The sequence below is a fragment of the Rattus norvegicus genome, chromosome 3, assembly GCF_036323735.1.
Source record: "Rattus norvegicus strain BN/NHsdMcwi chromosome 3, GRCr8, whole genome shotgun sequence".
Taxonomy (NCBI): Eukaryota; Metazoa; Chordata; class Mammalia; order Rodentia; family Muridae; genus Rattus; species Rattus norvegicus.
In genome coordinates, this window is record NC_086021.1 from 124,051,863 (window position 1) to 124,071,885 (window position 20,023).

The following is a 20,023-nucleotide window of genomic DNA, read 5'->3' on the forward strand; positions in this document are numbered from 1 at the left end:
AGGAAGTTCAGACTGTCCCTGGGCTTCTGGCCAGCAAAGGCAGATGCAGGAGTGCTTACTCTTTAGAAAAACTCTCATCTGCTCAAGCTTTCCTGTCCAGAAAGCTGCTCCCATTGTCAGGACTCAAACACCTCTCTGCTGCTGTCCTTCTCCTCAGTCAGGTCTTGCTGTTTGCAAATAGCTACAGGAATTCTGGTCAGGCCAAGAAGGGCTCAAATTAGGCCAGTGCTCGTTTTGAGGCCTTGCCTAAATAGCCCTATACATGAACGGTTGATATTAGATACTTCCTTGTATGCCATTTTAAATGATTACAAAGACTGTCTTGTATCTATTTTCTCAAAATTCTGCATTATCAAATGATGTATAATTTTACTTACTTCAAACAGTGTTTCCACATTCTGAGCAAATAGTAAGTCTATGATAAAGTTTCCTATGCATTAAGAAAACCCTGAAAGTGGGTACAAAGTCTCAATTTAAAAAAAACTGTTGTCTTACGTAGGCAGAAATTTTCCATATGAGAACCACTGTAAATCCTTCAAGACTATTCAGTGATCTCTGTCCCTTTGGAGGATATATTTCTGAATAGCCCATGACTCCCCTCGACTGTCATAGAGCACTAGTACCAGTGATTTCTTGGTCATGTCCTCTTAGCACTTATGCTCCACTGACCACTTATCTCCCTACCACAGTAGACTTCAGCCCCTTGAGGTAAGGTCCTCTCACATCTTCCATACAAAATAGATGAGCTTAACCTAATGTTGCTAATGCCTGACAAAAATGAACTTCCTCCAAAATCAAGCAGTTTTATGACATGAGCCTCTGTGGTGATGGTATAAGTGTGAGAGTCAGTTTAACTGTAGACTTTATTAAACTAAAGCATGCCAGGGGCATCAGTGACATACACACTTGGGTTTCTCTTTGAAGGAGTTTTCAGATAGTACTAGGTCACAAGGGCTCTGAATTAAAGTAAGGTTTCATTAAAGGATTTGAATTTGTAATAAAGTATTAGGAGGAGGTAGAATGTTCTATTGGTTGCAGGATAAAATCACTAAGTCATTGTCCTGTAAGCTGGCTCTTGCCTTGACCTCTTCGTATATTCTTCCCTACTATCTGCTTCCTGCCCTCCATGATGTTCCAACACATACCAAGCCTCAAACATGATGTCAAGTAGCCAGGGACTGGACTCTCTAAAATCATCAACCAAAATACATACTTCTTTCTCAGTTACTTGGTCAGAGCGGCACAAAGTCCTGACTAATTTAGAAAGTAGGTACCAGAGAAGTACAGTTATTGTTGTAACTGATTTGACCATGTGGTTCCTAAGTCATTGAAAGTGAATTATGGAAAGAGTGTTGGGATGTTGGTTAGAAAAAGGTGGAAGCAGCACTTAGAGTGGTGAAAACTCGGCAGATGAGAGTGTCGACATGATTGCAGACGAGCGCCTGCTCAGTGAGACCAGATTCTACCAGAAGGCTTTACTGTATGGGAGAGAACTTGTCCGCATTCTGATCGCCCCTGGAAACTTTGTGTTAGGTGGAGTTTAAAGGTGACGGACTAATTAATCTGATAGGGGAAGTTGAAAAAAACCATAGCATTCAGACTGTCATGGTTATTGTTGGGTGATCTGATTTTAGATAGATTTACTGTGAAAATTGAGAATAAAAGAAATGGGGGAAAGGATTTCAAAGATATGCACACTGGCTAGAAGGGGGACAAATGCAAAGCTGTGAGCAAGGACTATAGTTGTTAAAGATATCGGAAACCTTAAAAAGAAGCTAATGTGTGACAAAAGTGAACTTCCCCCAAAATCCAGCAGTTTTATGACATGGGCCTCTAAGTGTGAGAGTCAGTTTAACTGTAGACTTTATTAATCCTACCCTTAATCCCAGTATTTAAGAGCCTGAGGCAGAAGGATTGTGTGTTTATGGCCAACCTGGACTTATACAGCAAGATCCTATCTCAAAAAAAATATGAATAAATCAGAAGACAAGTTCCAAGGATGAAACAATAGGGAAGACACCTTAATGACATCTTAGGAATTGGCCAGAGCACAGATATCAAATTATTTGCAGCATAAAATTATACATGTTCTTGAGTTCCCCTTGAGAACAGAGAAACTCTGCTCTCAAGGAAATACCTGTGGTGTGTTTTTACAAATTCAGCCTCAGTGGCACTTAGAGGCTGCTGCAGCCTTGGTCTAATGAGACTCGTTGGACTGTTACAGCTGTCAGTAGACCAGCTGGATGCTTGTTCTGCAAGCATACAAACCACAAGAGCTACAGGGTCATAGAGGCTTTCAGTGCAATCCCAAAGGAAACCCTGTGAGATAATGGTTAGAGTCAAATCTCCTGGAGGGGAGGCCCTGAAAGATGCTGTGTGGAGCTTTAAGGAGACATAAAACATAGGCTGCCATGTAGATCCCAGGATGTTTCAGGGATCCAGAACACAGGAAATCTGTGAAGGATAGCTGTAGACGACGGTGTGGAGCCACCCCAGGAAAGAGGATACGTGGGCTGGAAGTGACAAGGCTATAGGCACTGGGGTGCCGAAGCCCACTGAGCTCATACCATGGCACCATGTGCAGTAGACGGCAAACACAGAACAGGGCTGTTACAATCAGGTAAGACGTGCTAAAGAAGCCAAGGAATGAGGAGCACAGTTCAAGCCCACTTTAAGAAGGACACAATTATCTCATTACTCCCAGTGTCTGCCCCTGTTTCCACTTACTATAAGGCTTTGAAGTTTTGTCTCCAGAATTGGCCTTGGCCAATGCCCACTTCTCAGAATGGGAGTGTTACTCTTTGCCCTTGTATGTTAAGAGAATTTACTTTTCATTCAACAGTGATTCTCAGCTAAGCATTCACAGAAAGTCTCAAAAGAGTTTGAATTTGGGAATTTTGAAGGATGTTTAGAACTCTAAATTGTTTGGACTCATAAACTGACTGTATTTTCCCCTATGTCATAAGCATGTGGCTTTTGGGGGCTCATGAATGTTTGGGGTGTCAAGGTGGAAAGGGGTGGACTTGTGGTGGTTAACTTTTGATGGTTAGTCCTGATATATACAGCAGATAAGGTCTGCCAACTGATTTTAAAACAGGAAATTGGGTTAATCAAATCATTTGGCAAGTTTTCTCCAAACTATATTCCATCCACCTCTCTATCCCGTCTTCAAAGCATATGAATCAGGAAGCAGAAAGAGGCCTACAGGGGCTCATGGGACTAAGCTACCCAAGAAGCATGTTCTCATTGACTGACTAGTGTCCAGGAAGCATTTTCCCACATCTTCCCTGAAGCTGCACGTGGACCTCTCTCTCAGAAAATGTATTAAAAGCATCCTTTGACCCCCCTTTTTTTCTGAGTCACATCTGTGTATGTTCTCACTGGTGATTCTAGGAGTGTGATCCCCCAAGCGGCAGCATTTGTGTCGTTGAGGAATATGCTAGAAGCAGAGATACAAATTTCCCAGCTCTGCCTTAAAACAACAGAGTCAAAATAGCATAGACACCCCACATCGTTCCCTGGATTCTGACATATCTGCGTAACAGCCTCTCCTGTTCATTTTAAGCCATTGGAACAACCACTCCTCAAGCTTAACCCTCTAGATCATGTCCTGGAAGTGCACTGTTCATCCCACATGACACCTACAGCTGATCAAATAAAAGGTACACGTGTTGCCTTGAAAATGAAAGTGATCGAAATTGGGACCATCCTCCCCTACTACCAGCACTAAGATAAACACGCAGGTTGTTGTTAACCACACAGGTTTCCCTGTCAACACAGCATTCCAACAGTAGGTCTGTGTATTCAAAACAGAAGCTCCCACTGCTGAAGATACCAATGATGTGAAATCACATGGCAAGTGGTTTGTTCAAAAGCATATGTTGGGCTTAAAATAATTGATCTTGGTAAAAATATTAAGGAGCTCACTGAAAACATTTGAGAATATAATGATATTAATACCATCTGTGCAGTAGCCATCCTGAAAAAAAAATTAGCAACACACTTTTGTTTCTTGTTTTTTTAAACCCTATATTGGATGCTCCTGAACACTGTAATTTCCATGAAAAATCTCATGAAATTTATCTACTGTGCTTTAAATACATAAATTCATTATGTATTGAATGAAGTCTCCCACTTGCTCCTTGAAGGGAGTAAAACCACGAATTGTGTTTCTCAGATCATTTTCATCCCTTTGAAGTGCATTGTTGGGGTATATATGTTTTTCTAAATATACTACCATTACTGTTACGCTTCATTTTTTCCTCAACATCCTATTTAAGTAATGTTTATCTTCGGGATGACATACAGAATTTCTACTTCCCAAAGTATTTCGAGCCCAAATCATCATAGATCAAAAAGATTAACTCTGGTTGCCTTTCTTGCAACTGTTGCAAGTTACTACAAAGCTTTGCAGTTTCGATGTTACCAAATTATTAAAATAATAAGCTTTAATATAGACTTAATTTCTTCTTCTCTCTAACACATAGTAGGCTCTTTCAGAGAGGGCTTTAAATGAGGGCCAATAATTATGAACAGGAATTGAAATAAATGTGGAAATATTTTCAAAATATTTATTGCATTTAGTTTGTATGTGGATATATGGAAGTTAGAGGAGAACTCCCAAGTTAGGATGGTCCCCTAACTTTTTTTTCATCCAGGGGTTGATCTCAGCTCCGTTGGTTTAGAACAAATGCCTTTACTTTCTGGGCCATGCTATTGGCCTTGAATTATTGACTGAAGATAAATAGATGAAAGAAATATATAGTATTAGAAATCAATTGTGGATACCATGGTAGAGAGGTAGAGGGTAGTGGGCTGAACAGTGGGTAGAGATTAGCAGATAAGAACACTCAGGAAGAGCTACGAGAACACAGAACAAGCTTGCACAAGTCTGCAGAAATGTGCTGTGGGCTTAGCAAACAATACAATGGGGGTGTTTACTCACACTGCTGAAGTTCCGCAAAGGCCAGAACAAGCAGTAACTAGTGCTTGTGGAGAGCACCCTCAATGCTTGGACTTGGCTTTGAGTACATTAAGAAGCCATTGGGCACTGCAGCAGGCAGCAGAATGATGGGGCTAGAAAGCCAAGGCACAGGTTCTGCTCCTAAATCCACAATAGAATAGAGTTCAGATTTAGAGACTATCTGGTGCTTTTATAAACCTGTGTGATCTGACCAAATCAGTGCCTGGTCATTTCAGCTGGTCTGAGCTCCTGTCACTTTTTGTGAAGCTTGAGCTTTTAACTCTGTGAATGATTTTTTAACATGATCACAAATAGAAATGAAAACATCTGCATAGAGCAGACATACAACAAGCAGCAGTTAGTCCTTTTTTTAAGTTGCTAAGAAATACTGGTAGAAGGAATTTTTAGATATTCTGATTAATAAATTATGTCCAAGGCTGGGAAGGTTTTGATTCAGGAAAGTGCTTACCATGTAAGCATGAGGGCCTGAGTTTGGATCCCCAGCACCCAAACAAAAGCCAGGAGCTTAGCACATGCCTATAATCCAAGCACTGGGAAGGGGCGACAGGAGTAGAAGGAAGGAGACAAACAGATTCACGGGCTTGCTTGCCTGTCAGTCTAATGAAATTAGTTCACTCCAGATTCAGTGAAAGAACCCATCTCAACAGTAAGGTACAGAATGATAAAGATGCCTAACATCAAACTTTACCTTCTACACATATGTGCATCTGTGTGCACAGAATGCACATAGGAACACACACACATAAAAACCAATATTAAATAAAGCATGCCCACAGAAAGAGAAGGCCGCAGAAGTCCCCAAAAGGCTATAACTAGGTTCCCCAAGCCCTTCAGCAATATGACAGAACTGCACTTCGTTAATTGAAAAAATAAAACAAAAGCCTCAGGAAAATCATGATTTTTATTTTACCTCCAGAAAAAAAAAGTTTACTGGTTTAGAAAATAGGACTATATCGAATGTTGATGGTAGGCTAGTGACTCTTCACTATAAGAATGAGTAAATATATATGTAATTGATACTCTATGGTGGTGCGAACGCATGGCAGGTATAGTGAACTTATAGAAGTGATTGGGTGTATTTTGATTGTATAAATAATGCAAAATCATTCTTCATGCTTTGAAAAAACTCTTATGATATATTGTTGGTTGAGAAAGTGATGGGAAATCTGCATACATATATGTATGGGCATATGTGTGTATGAGTGTGTGTATACTTTTTTTTCGGATTTCTATGGGTTTTGAAATAAATGAGCAAACAGTGAATCAATTCTGAAGGGGAAAATAATGCAGGAAAATTAATACATAGCTGGAGAAAGACTTTGACCTTTCACTTTCATACTTCTTTATTATTATAATACTTTAAGCTAAAATGTGTTTAAAATATAAAACAACATTTTCAAAATGTTTAAGTACATCTTTAGAAAAAGAAAGCCTATGTCCACTGGAGTTGGGAATTTGAGTCCATTAAAATGGCACAAATAAAAACAATATTTGAATATTTATTCATCACATACTACATGCTAGGCATGATATTTTACATGAATAATTTCATTTGCTCCTCATGATGAAATCCTGACCTATATATGTTATTCCATTCCTCTCTGTACATGGCTAATAACTTATGGGCCACTGAATAACCTGCCTAGATTCACATGGTAAGCCTTGAATTCTGTCCGGATCATTTCTTTTCAAAAGATGGTCTTTACCCATGACCCAACAGCTCTCAAACATAACGTAGATAAAGCTCACCATACAGGATCCACGAAAAGTACTGATCCAGTGTGATGCCCCACTTGTAAGCAAGTTCAACACCTGGTTGGTAGAGATGGTTCATTTTAAATACATAATACATGATCTGAAATTCTATCATAATTATTATCATGGGAAACTGGAACACAAGAGCAAGACCTACACATCAGAGAAATAAATTTAAGTATTCAGACGTTGATGAAATAAAAGATCTTACCGATGATCAGCATGGAGCACAGTTTATAATAATGTGCAGACTGTGGTGCAATTCAAGCAATTTCAGCAACCAAGTGCAGTCTTTGTTTTAACTTGACTATTTGTCACGTACAATCTATCGCTCTGTCTTTTTGATCTATGACAGGTCTTAAGGGTATTTTGCTGAATTTGAACAAATAAAATACCTTCGTTGTGCTCATTGATTCCGTTTGTTGTTTTTGAACAAAATGGTGGCCCAGCATGTTTTTTTCAAAGGGACACATCGCCTGTATTTTAAGCAATTGCCACGCAGTGTGGTGGAGATAAGAGGAAAATGTCTCGGATGCAAAGGAAAGTTAACATTTACATCTGAAAACTGTCTCCTTGCCATGTTGCTTGACAAGTGATGTGGATAATTTTATCCCCTAGTGAGGTTTACAATCTGCAGAACTAGTACTTATGTTGATCTCATCAGAACCAAGTGAAAAAGAGGAGACATTACCTAAATATCATGCCTCAGACAGAGATAATCCATATGGCAAATGCCTTCCACTTTGTATCAGAGAGTCTTTTTCGTTCCGGAGGGTCTCCCTACAGGAACTTGATGGGCTCCCGGGATTCTCTCTATAGGTAGATATCCAGTTTGTTTGCTTTCTAGCTATGTACAGCCTCTCCATTGTTATTACGTCAAGTTCTGTTGGCTATGTAGGGTTGATAAGCAGGAATATGCTATGCAGCATGTTAGGTATGAAATGAATTTCATAAACATATGCTTCTGTGTAGGGAATAAGTCTGTCCTCATCTCACCACTTGAAACCTGATCTCACGCACACCCACAGCATGAGATGATTACACTTGAGTCCACCTTTAAAACTTATCTACAAGGTCCAGGAAAACAATCCAGTGCTACTGCCCTTCTTGGTTCCTGAAACACTTCTGGTCCACGCTCTCAGCTGCAAGTCGGGACAGACAATACGTAGGACAGAACCATCAGTAAATGTGATATTCATCTCATAAGGTGTCCAGTTTGATAGTAATAAAATACACTTGACATAATATAAGTCATGATCCTCTTAATTAGTATATATGAAATATTTCTGCATCTACTTTCCACCAATGAGTGAGATACATTTGAAGTCTGTGCACGTGTGTTCACGTGTATGCATACTCCGACTTGCTTTCTGGTAGACATATCAGCCATATTCACTTTACATGTAAGAGTCATCAATAGTATCCTCTCATATCCACCTTTACTTTTGTCTTGGTTCCTCACATTTTTAAATATAGAGTCATAGACAGAAATTACTTCATCCCTGATGGGCTCATATTTGTATTTTTATGAGATTATACTTACACTATCCTGCCTTAGGAGATGAGTCGGTCCCTCACTTTAACCAGTAGAGAAATACAAAAATCAATTGGCGTTTGCTAATCATCTAACACTGGAGTTCTAAAACTTAGGAAGAGCAAATCAAAGAGTTTCTCAGGGCACATCAACGGAATCTATGCTGATGGTCTTCCCATGACACTATTAAACACTTTGCTGGGATCTAAGGTTTGAGTTTAAAGTGTCACATATGACCAACCAGTGGCTTCCACACAGAACAACACACTACATGCGTAGGCACTTTGGTCATTGTAGAAAATGGCACCTGGGAAATGTCAGTTCAATAGAACCAACGCATGGTACCAAAATCTATAGCTTCAGAAACTGAGTATTTCTGGAGTATATATTTGAGAACCACAGAAATACATGGTGGAGAAAAAGCAGGATGAGAGAAAATTAGAATGGCAACTGAATATAGACATCAAAGCTACATGTGTGCTGAAGATACAAGAAGCCGTAGAGGTTTTCCTCAAATAGCGTAAGCGAGATATAGCTACATTGAGAGGCATCAGAGTGGTTAACAGAAAAACTAAAAGCCCAACATGATTACAGCATTAGATCAAGAACCAGGATCCCAGCTGTGAGCTGCGCTGAGGCAAAGGAGAAACAGGAGGGTGAGATAAAGTGCTCAGTTCAGTGCCAGGGATTCGTGATGTGTGGAGCTGACATCTCATGCCAGGGATAGGTACAAGACTGGAAGGAGCTACGATAGACCACAGGAGAACTGGGAGAAATTGAGTAACTAAGCATGGACTTTAAAGACACGACCTGACTTACCACTTGGTGGTGTCGAGTCAGCTTGCTTGTCCCTCAGCTCATCTTTAGCCAAGGAAATTTTATTTCTTATAATACTGCATCAACAGAACACGTGTTGTGAGGTTCTACAATCTCATTGCATTGCTTTTTAGCGCAAAAATCTATATTTCATGCCAAAAAATGTTCATCTAGTGGTAGTGTCCTGGTTACTCTTTAATGCCTTCTCACAGGAAAGTCTCTGTTGAGAAATTGCCTAGACCATTTTGGCCTACGGGCATATCCATGGGGAATTATCTCCACTATCAATTGGTGGAGGTGGACCCAGCCCACTGTGGGCAGCACAATTCCTAGGTGAGTGGTACTAGGATGTATAAGAAAGCTTGTCAATCATGAGCCTATTAAGATTCCTTAATAAGTAATGTGAAATACTTGTTAATCTAGTACCAGCCTGCTCCCTGCTCCCTGCCCCACCCATCCCCCCCAAAACAAATTTTGTTACTTACATTCTATCAATTTTTGTTTGCCTTCATTGCTTTTACTCAAATATTTTTTTCTTTAAAGGCTTTTACACAATAATCATTGTGAAACATCAACCCTTTTATTTTGATCATTCTTTATTATTATTATTATTATATTATATTATTATTATTATTATACTCTGTCTGTGTGTGTGTGTGTGTGTGTGTGTGTGTGTGTGTGTGTGTGTGTGTACCAGTCAGTAATGTCCACAATGGTTCTTGCCTTCCAGTTACTGTCCTGACTTTCCTTGGTGAACTGTGACCTGGAAATAAAAGCCAAATAAATTCTTTCCTCCTCTGAATTGCTCTAGGCCAGAGTACTTTATCACAGTAACTGAGGAAGCTGGAGATAATAGCATGCTCCTCATGTCAATACCTATGAAAATAAAGATGGTCAAAAGATGCATAGTATTCTTAACTTACTTGAACATTTCATGGTGTCTTTTTTCCCACATTTCTTCTTTACTGAGATGTCCAAGTGGACAGATGTAAGTGATTATGACTGATAGTCTCCAAAATCCACTGTCCCTAATACATGACGTAGTTCTTAAAAGTGTGTTTGTCTGTCAGTGCCTAATGTTAAATAGCTGTAAAGAGAGTTAAGCATTAGTGTCTCCACAATATATTTCTAATACCAAATACAAATGGAGAGCTCCAGAATCACTCTTTATCTTCTGAGTTAATAGATAAATTGTCCGTCTAGCCCAGTATGGATAACGCATGGTAGATGCTCTAAGTATTTGATGGATGAGTTAGTAAGTGAACGAATTCACTCCCTGGAGAATAGATTCCTGGTTATCAACCAAAAGATATTTCCCAGAGTCACCTGAGAGCTTATTCTTGCCATGTGTTTGGCTGTTTAAAATATAATTCAGTCTCTGGGAGAGTATTACTCATCTTGGAGAGAGGAAGGACCTGAGAGATGAGGAGTTAGAATGAACAAAGGTGTACCACGTGATGTGAAAATGCTTCTTGGGTGGGTATGGTACAGCCTGTCCTCCTGCTTATCGCTCTTTAGAACACACTTGTAAACAGTAGCTAAGCAGGTACTCTTGGCAGCAGTAACCAGAGCAACAGTATTGACGCCATCATACAGTCATCCCCACATTTATAGACTGTCAAAAGATCTCTACATCTATTTCTCGAGGTACACTCACAACAGCTGCAATGCCGTGACAAAAATGATGGGCCGGCAGAGCATAGTTGGGGTTTGTGGGATTTTATAAACATGGAGAGATTGAAAAGTGGATAACCGCATAAACAGAGCTAAAGAGAAGGCACGAGGATACGATTACAATGCAATTACGGCATTTTCACCACGTGTATTTTCACCAAAAAAATCTTCTGGTTACCATTATTTTTTTTCTTCCAACAACCTTAAACGGGTGGTTAAAAAAAATCCTACTTTACATTTTGCAACATACTAAATAGAAATACAGATATTATGCAATCGCTCTTCCTGAGTCACAGTAATAAGTCATGTTTTCCACTTAAAAACTTAGTTGCACATATTAGCCAATGTTCTGAACCTCAGTTTCCCAAACTAGAAAAAAGGGGAATAATCATATTCCTGCCTACTCATCCTCAAATATGTTTGGGATCAGCAAATAAAGATATGTAAGCATCTATTTGAATTGAATCATGTGGGCTCAGCCAGACGAGACATGGCGAACAATTTAAGCAGCTGGTGTCTTCATATTGTATCCTAAGATAACTCTGAATTAGGTTCCAGGAACCAAAGGTTAAAATGACAAGAAGGAAAACCAGCTGCTCGCTCTTTCTGAAGGGAAGCTGGTTGGAGTTTTTTGTTGTTGTTGTTGTTGTTGTTTTTGGGTTTTTTTTGTTGTTGTTTTTTGTTTTTTTGTTTTGTCCCAGTGACTTGTTGAGTGGTTAACATTCATTGTGAATTTGGCCTCGCTCCCTGACTGTGGTACCAACTATAGTAGAGGTCGAAACTTGACAATGGCCGGTGCATCTTAAAGATCTTCACATCTCATTGCATTGATTTCCTGATTTGCTTTTCAATCCTAAAATTCTCTAAAGCTGCTCTCACACGCTGACAGGCAATTGCAACTTTCCACAGAGTTTTCTCCCAGTCCTGAGGGTTCGGGGGGCCTGTGCAAGCCCCGATCAAACATCCTTTAATTTAAAAGAGCCTGCCCTGAGTTATGTCCAGAGCTCAAGCTCTATCCATGATGCATTTGGAGTTGTCAGCTATAATTCCAAGGATAACAGCGAGGGATTGCCTAAGTAATTCTTCTCAATCAAGGCATTTCTTGTCGTCTCCTAAGCAAAGCGCCAGTGTCACCGGTGATCTTTTCCAAAGCGACACATGCATCGATCTCAGGTGTTTGTGTCCTACCGAGCAGGTGGCAACACAGCTTTCTTTCATCTTTCCCATCTAATGTCAAAGCATAAACTATCGTTTAATTCTGACACGTTTATCCATTCAAAAGACAGTATGAGAAACAGTTAGGGATCACTGACCCATCTGTCACCTTGGACTCTTCAGGCCAAAAGGCGGTCGTTCTTTCATTTGTAAGCCCGGCAAACAAGAGTGATCCCCAAATGGACAGAGACAAAAAGAAAAGGCAAACAAAAGCTATTCGGCAGTGCAAGCTGATATTCTGGGCTGCCTTAGGTGGGCTGGCAGCCTTCCTACTAGGGACAAAGACGCTCAAGGGAGATAAAGTAGGTGCCAAAAGCCGTGTAACACAGCCAAAGCTTAACTCGTGTACATTTTGATGTGTAGAGAGCTAACAACATTTACATTGATAGCATGCATGCATCCAAAGTGCAGGGATATGACTGAGTCCTCCGGTCCGTGTGAAGCTACACGGGTGTCCATGCCTGCCTCATCTCTCTGGTTTGCTTTGTTTTCCTTTTGTTTTTCAAATCTGCAGAGACTAGAGCTGGAGAGGTAGCTTTGTTCCTTAATATCACTTGCCTCTTTCCCAGAATACCCAGCTCAGTTCCCAACAATCTTACCAGGTGACTCACAAGCTTCCTCTAACACCAGCTTCAAGGCACCAGACACCCTCTCCTGGCCTGTGCAAATCTATGTCACACACACGCACGCACGCACGCACGCACGCACACACCTGGTGTGCACCAAGATCACATCCCAATGCTGAGAAGGGAGTTGAGTGTGTCACTTAAGTTTTATGTAGTGGTGCATTGAATCACTATACAACTAAGTTGTCTACTTTAAGTGGCTACGATGACTACTACTTGATCTGACAGTGTTTGGATGCTTCCTAACAGTGAACCAACCACACTTCCAGGGTAAGAAGAATCCTCTGCCTTTTTGCACGACACACAGACAGTTCATTAATATTGAAACGTGCTGAAGCTTCGATACAGGTCATTCTTGACTACACCGGCAGCAAGTGCCTGGTGAAATCACAATTAATTCTCTCCCCTGACATACCGAGTAGTCAGAAGTTGCTTTTTAATCATCTCCCTTTCTCTATTTTATATGAATACCAATGGATCGTGCAATACTATTTTAAAGAACATTTAGAAGAAAAACTCATCACCGGTTGCACATTAATTTTTTATAAATGTCACTCTACATTTATACCGGCGAAGGCAGCAATCTATGCAAACCAGATTTGAATGGCTCGCAAAGCAGAGTATTTACAAACACCTTGGTTTCTTTAGCGTTCACACTCTTTCTTCCTGCCACAGTGAATTTGAATTGGATACCACAGCTGCTGTCAGATCCAAACACAAGTGCATCCTTCAGCTGCCACCCCCTACCAAGAATGCCAGGCAAAATCTGCCCATCTTTCATCCACATCCCATGCTCTGTTGTTCGCAATTAGTATTTTTGGTGGAAAAGGGGGAAAAAATAGAGGAAAACAGAAGTTCGGCATCTTTCCCATTGGTGGTGGGACAGGAGCTGTCAGGAGCACAGTCTGAACCACACCCACCCCTGGAACACATCTGCCATTCCTCACACTCACACTTGACATTGCTGTTGTGCTGGGTGGGAGAGAAAAGCGCAGCAGGAGCCTTCGCTGTGGTTTTGGTTGGTCATAGGGCAGAGGAGGTGTCAGGAGCACAAACTGGACAAATACCCCCGCCTCTAGCATCACTTTGGGGTACATCACGGGTACCTAACCAACAGAAGCCATGCCTATAGCTGCTACATCTATGTGCTTAGCTTATCTCTCAAGCCTCCATTTGCGGAATGGTCTCCATCAACCATAGCTACCTACCACCAACTCCTAGCTCACCCAAAAAGATCATGGTCTCACAGAATAACAGGACAGTCTTTTACAGTTTTATAAAATATAATAAAGGGACCAGGGAGAATGGCTTGGTGGTGGATAAAGTGCTTGATGGGACCTGAAGACCAGCATTCAGATACCTAGAAGCCATGTTTTAAAAAAAAAATAAAAACAGGATGTAACTGGTCTGCCTGTAAACCCAGGGTTTATGAGGCAGAGACAAGGGATCCCTGGGGAAAGTGGCAAGTTAGACTAGCTGAATTTCAGAGCTCTGTGATCAATGAGAGGACCTGCATAAGTAGGGGGAGGGGGATCAAAGAGGACACCTGGCATAAGCCTCTGGCTTCCACATACATGCACACAGACACATGCAAGAGCACACACAAGCATGCAAGCCCGCATGCATATGTGTATATGCAAAAGCCAAGCAAAATTACAACAAAGGGTCCTGCTGTGCTTTCTGTCACCTAGCATAATAGTAAGAGATGGATGCATTAGTTAATTTACCCATCGCTCCTGTACCTGTTTCATCTCAGTCCGAGCTCATTCGGGGGAAAGCTCATTATTGTAGGTAGTCAACATCTCTTGCTGGCCATTTTCCCGCCAGTTAACAGAGAGGACTAGGAACTGTACACACCAGGGCGTGACCTATTGTACCTGAGGTAGAATGAGATGAAGCCTGTGTTCATCTGTATGAATCTCCCACAGCTACATGCGTAGCTCATACCAAAATACAAATGTTTTGTGTTTGGAGCAGATTCTCTAGAGAAAGGCACAGGCAATATGAGCAATGAGTGACAGTTTCTTAAAGGTTAATATCTCCTTTAATCTATTTCTACAACAGGAAGGGAAAATACAGTATTAGCATTGGGGGTGCTTGGGGGATTAAAAAAAACAATTTCAGCTATTATGTATATGATAGACTACGGGGAAAACAGAGATTCTCCACATTCATTTTACATAAGAAAATATAAAATACCATATATCTACATATATGTATATATATGGGTTTTTTTTACTAAAGAAATGCCTTCAGTGTGTGTGTGTGTGTGTGTGTGTGTGTGTGTGGAAAGAAATAAAACCACCCTTAAAGCCAGACCAGAGACTTGTGATTGTCACGTCAGGTAATGAAACCATTAAATGCACGGTATTAAGAAGAGACATGATGCAATTAGCCAAGAAATTACTCTGATCTCAGTGACATTTTCAAAAAATCATAATACAATATACATCGGAAGACATGATTGACAGCCTAATCCAGTTTTGATGGAACGTAGTCCACACACTGTGTGAAAAGCAGCGCATGTCCAGATAAAGCCCACAGCTGTGAATCTCTGATATGTCCTTACAGGCTTGTCACCGAGGAAATTCCTCAGGTTTAAAAGATGATGAACGTATCGACCATTAATGACAGGATCATCTCCTGCCCTGAAATAAAATGTACTAATCCTTTTTGCTAGGTCTATGAATTCCTAATATAAATTATATAAACTCTCGTAATTCATCTCTGTTAGCACAGTTGTGTTTGGAAATTGTACAGCAGTCTTTGCCCTATTTGAGATGCTAGATGAAAGCGAGACGAGTTCGTTTAAGCTGCTGCATAAAGTAATTTAATGGCGGGGAAAGAGTAACTTCCAGATAATGAGAACTACAGATTTTCAAAATGGAAGGGAAACAGTTCTGAGGTGGCTGGGTAGATTTAGGGAAGCCAGAAATACAAATGCCCAGTCTTTCACGGCTTCCCTCGCTTTGGGTGGTTAAATAAAGGGCATCGAACAGTGATCTGAGTTAACAATTGGTGGTGGGGAATTACAGAGTATTAATCAGAGACTTTGGAAGTTTCACATCAACAGTATTAGCACATAATTAACGTGAGAGGAGACTGGTTGACTTCACGTGTTTGCTCATGTGAAGGAGACGCCACCGCAGAGGCTCAATGCCTACATCACGTTAGAGACTCACGATAGAGTTGGTTTCTCACAAATTCACAATAAAAGAATAAATAAAAGGTATCTTCAAAGATGTGTGTGCGTGTGCATAACCCATCTACAGAAGGGGATGCCCTCAGAGACTGGAAGAGAGAATCAGATCCCTGGAGCTGGAGTTATAGGCCTGACATGGCTGCTAAGAACTGAACTCAGATCCTGCGGAAGAATTCAAGCAATTTTAAAAACTGAGCTGTTTCTCTAGCCCAGAAAGATAGTTGATTCTTCAAAATCTAAAATTACCCTACGTTAACAATGTATGTAAACAACAGTGTTAATTTTTTCAATGTATTTGTAATCTGGTTAATTCACTTCTTTTTTATATTTATTTTAATTATTCCTTGCTCCATCTTCCTGTGTGTGTGTGTGTGTGTGTGTCTGTCTGTCTGTCTGAGTATGAGTGTGCATGTGTGTATATGCCTGTATATATGTATGTATATGCAAGTGTGAGTGTGTGTGTGTCTGTGTGTGTGTGTCTGGGTCTGTGTGTGTCCGTGTGTGTGTCTGTGTCCGTGTGTGTGTCTGTGTCTGTCTGTGTGTGTGTGTGTATGTGTGTGTGTCTGTGTCTGTGTGTGGCTGTGTGTGTGTGTATGTGTGTGTCTGTGTCTGTGTGTGTCTGTGTGTGTGTCTGTGTGTGTGTCTGTGTGTGTCTGTGTCTGTGTCTGTGTGTGTCTGTGTCTGTGTCTGTGTCTGTCTGTGTGTGTGTGTCTGTGTCTGTGTGTGTCTGTGTGTGTGTATGTGTGTGTGTCTGTGTGTGTGTCTGTGTGTGTGTCTGTGTGTCTGTGTGTCTGTGTCTGTGTGTGTCTGTGTCTGTGTCTGTCTGTGTGTGTGTGTCTGTGTCTGTGTGTGTCTGTGTGTGTGTCTGTGTGTGTGTCTGTGTGTGTGTGTCTGTGTCTGTGTGTGTCTGTGTCTGTGTCTGTCTGTGTGTGTGTGTGTGTCTGTGTGTGTGTGTGGCTGTGTGTGTGTCTGTGTCTGTGTATGTGTCTGTGTGTGTGTATGTTCATGTGTATATGAGTTTCTATGTAGGGGTTGGGGAGGCAGAGGAAGACGATCCTGTTCTACCATTCTGTACTTTGCAGCAAGGTCTCTCAGTAAAACTAGAATTGACCATTTTTCTAGAAAGGCTGGCTGATGAGGGAGTCTGTGTGGGCTTCTTCGTACAGACACACAGTCACACCCAGCTTACATACCAGGCCTTTTCCTAGGAATGCACCCTTAGCATTTGTTATTCATTTTCATATTTTTTAAAATTTGGACATTTGGCATTATTTTGTTTGAATTATACTTGATATATCTCGGGATTCCTATTCGAGTTCAGACTCAGCCTTTTCCTTTGGACTGTGATGAGGAAAGGGTGAAATACTCCAAGATGAGACTGAACAGTGGAAGGATTCCCTTGAAAAATGAGCACAACAGATTTTATCCTTAGATTAAACAATAGAGTAGGAAAGCGTCTCCCCTTACGCAAAGTACATTGGTAATTGCCCTTTGGAAATTTCTTCAGAAGAATGGGAAAAATCACACAATCACCTATGGTGGGATCTGTCTTTTAATGCAAACAAAAATGTCTACTGTTTACTTATCTGTCTTTGCAAATAGGATTTAAGTGGCATTTTCTGTTTACTAAAGCTAAGTCCATCTTCGGTTGGAACTCACCTAAAGCTCCTATTGTTCTTCATGAGAACACGAATAACCTTGTTATTCCTAACACCAAAAGTGGGTGACTGCATGGTCAGAATGTGCTGATTTAAAATAAAAATAATCACAACATTTCCTTTCACCTTTGAGGGTGTTATTATACAGAAAGCCAACTATTTAACTGTGGCTACCCATATCCTGAAATCAGGTCTTAATGTGAACCAACACCGAATGATGTTCAGATAAACTAGGAATCACCTTGGGTTTTTTAGGCATGCTTTTTTCCACCGTTCCCTCTCTGTTCTGCCATGAGATGGTAACAGAGACAGTCTGCACCCCTAACCTCTCTTTTGAAAGAATATTTGCTTCCATGAAAAACAGCCCTAACTTCAGAGACAGCAGTGATCCTTGTTTTGAGTCCTATAGGAAACAAAACAAGGGAAAGACAATTCTTTCATGTCCACATGGAGAGTTAGTGTTGAAACCATTGTCATCGGATCAAAAGCTAATCATGTACATAGAGTCCCACTACTCACAGGGATTAAAGATACCCCACAGGTAGGACGCTTACCTCTGAATCAAGCCCCTTCAGATTTCAGCAGGTTTTAAAAGCAAATCTTGAGATTTGAGCCAACACATTTTTATAAGGGCTTGGAGAAGGGAGAATAACCTGTTCTATGTTAGGTACTTGAACTCTAAGTGTGTGCACAAGACTGTCAGGCCAGAGAAGAAGCAGATCAACCCTGACAATATACAATGCCCAACGGAGGAGAGCACTTTCCCAAATCCCTACCATTCCACCGCCCAGAAGCTTCGGAGCCCACTCAGGACAGGGGAAACTGTGACCTTAACACAGCAGCTTCTGAAAGGACAGAAAGCGCTCGGTCTGGAATTGTTACTCGCATTTGAACATTTGATATTTTGCATCTTTAATCCCACATTATTTCTTTGATATTCCAAATGCCACTGTCTTTGATTTCAAATTACATTCTATGCTGACCTTTGTTGTAGCCTGAAATACCTTTCTTACTCTTTTTTTTTTTCTTTAAAAAAAAAGGCCCTTTCAAAGCAAAGACAGACATTAAACATCTTCAAGTTGTTAGCAACTCTAAATATCAAAGAGGAGGAGAGCTCTCATCTGGAATAAGCAAAAATTATGAATCCAGAAAGTAACATTTGAAGCCAAAATTACCACGAAGATTGTGGTATTCAACCCTCTCGGTTTTCACTCCACTTGTTTATTGATCAATGCTGATTACTTAGCAAGGCGAGATTCTAACAATACATAAAAACCCTCTCCCTGTTCCCTCATTGCAACAATGTTCACAGAGACCTTGATAAAAGTGTGTGTCATCTCCCAATGTTTTCTCTATGATATTTTACTCATTTGGGGGGAAAAATCACAATTGTGCTTTTTTTTTTGTAACTAAGAATGGTTTTCCTTTATTTAAGTAATTAAAGACCAAAGACCTGAAACACTTCCAGTTTCTTCATTTTTACCCACAAAAAGCCACAGGATTATAAATCACCTGAACGAGATATTATTATCCTCTGAAAGTATGATCTTTATGGTATTTTGTCTTATTTGGAGAAGGTTATAGCTTAAAAAGATGACTCCAGTTCTAAGTGCAGAAAAAAGTAATCAAACATGCTTTAAATGTGGTTTAAAATGCAAAAATACAAAAGGAAGATTTGAAAACGTTTTCAGGGCTTTACCATCTGCTGTTTATTTTTAATTCGGGTGATCAGCCACGAGTTCGGTGTTGTGTTCTAAAGCAGAAAAGCACCTAAGTGAGACACAGACTCCCCTCTCCGGCCACTCGGGGTGCTCGTTCAGCTTATATAGGCTGAGGGGCTAAACGGACATGAAAAACTAACTGTTTCAGGACCATTAACATTTCTAACTTTAAAAATGAGCGCCTCTCCGGTGAGCGCCGATTATGAGCCGCCGTCTGTTAAAAATGCAGCACTCTAAGCAAAAACATTGCACATTTCCTCTCCCTTTCATTAGACGTTAATGATTACCCTGACATTTCTCATTTAATGTAAAAATTCATTTGCGAAGAATATTCCCACAAGCAAAGACCAAGTCTTCCCTTCCCTCTCCTGTCACAATCAAATCTGCATCGTGAAAGAGAAATAAATAAAGCACAAGAAAAGCTTTGAAAAGACACAGGAATATCTGGAACCAAGGGCCAGAAATGATTAACCCTTTCCTGTACATAGCAGAAGCAAATGCAAAGGATACATGTTTTAATCCCGAATAAACAATCATGTCCTTGGGGTCCCACTCCGAAGAGACAAATCATGAAAATGCCATTTCTGGGTTTTCATGTTTAAGGGGAAAACAACCTAAGCCACAACTAAATCACTATTTTGGAAGGAGAGAAGAATTAACAAAGGAGATGAGGTTGAGGGGAATAAGGGAGGGGCAGGGGAAAGGACAGGGAAGGAAGACACAAGTGATTTATATAGGGCACATTTTCTCATCCTAGTATGCTTTAAAACTTGTATCAACTCTACAAAGTATCACCCAATGATTTACATCGAAAGAACTGGAAATTAACTTAAATGAT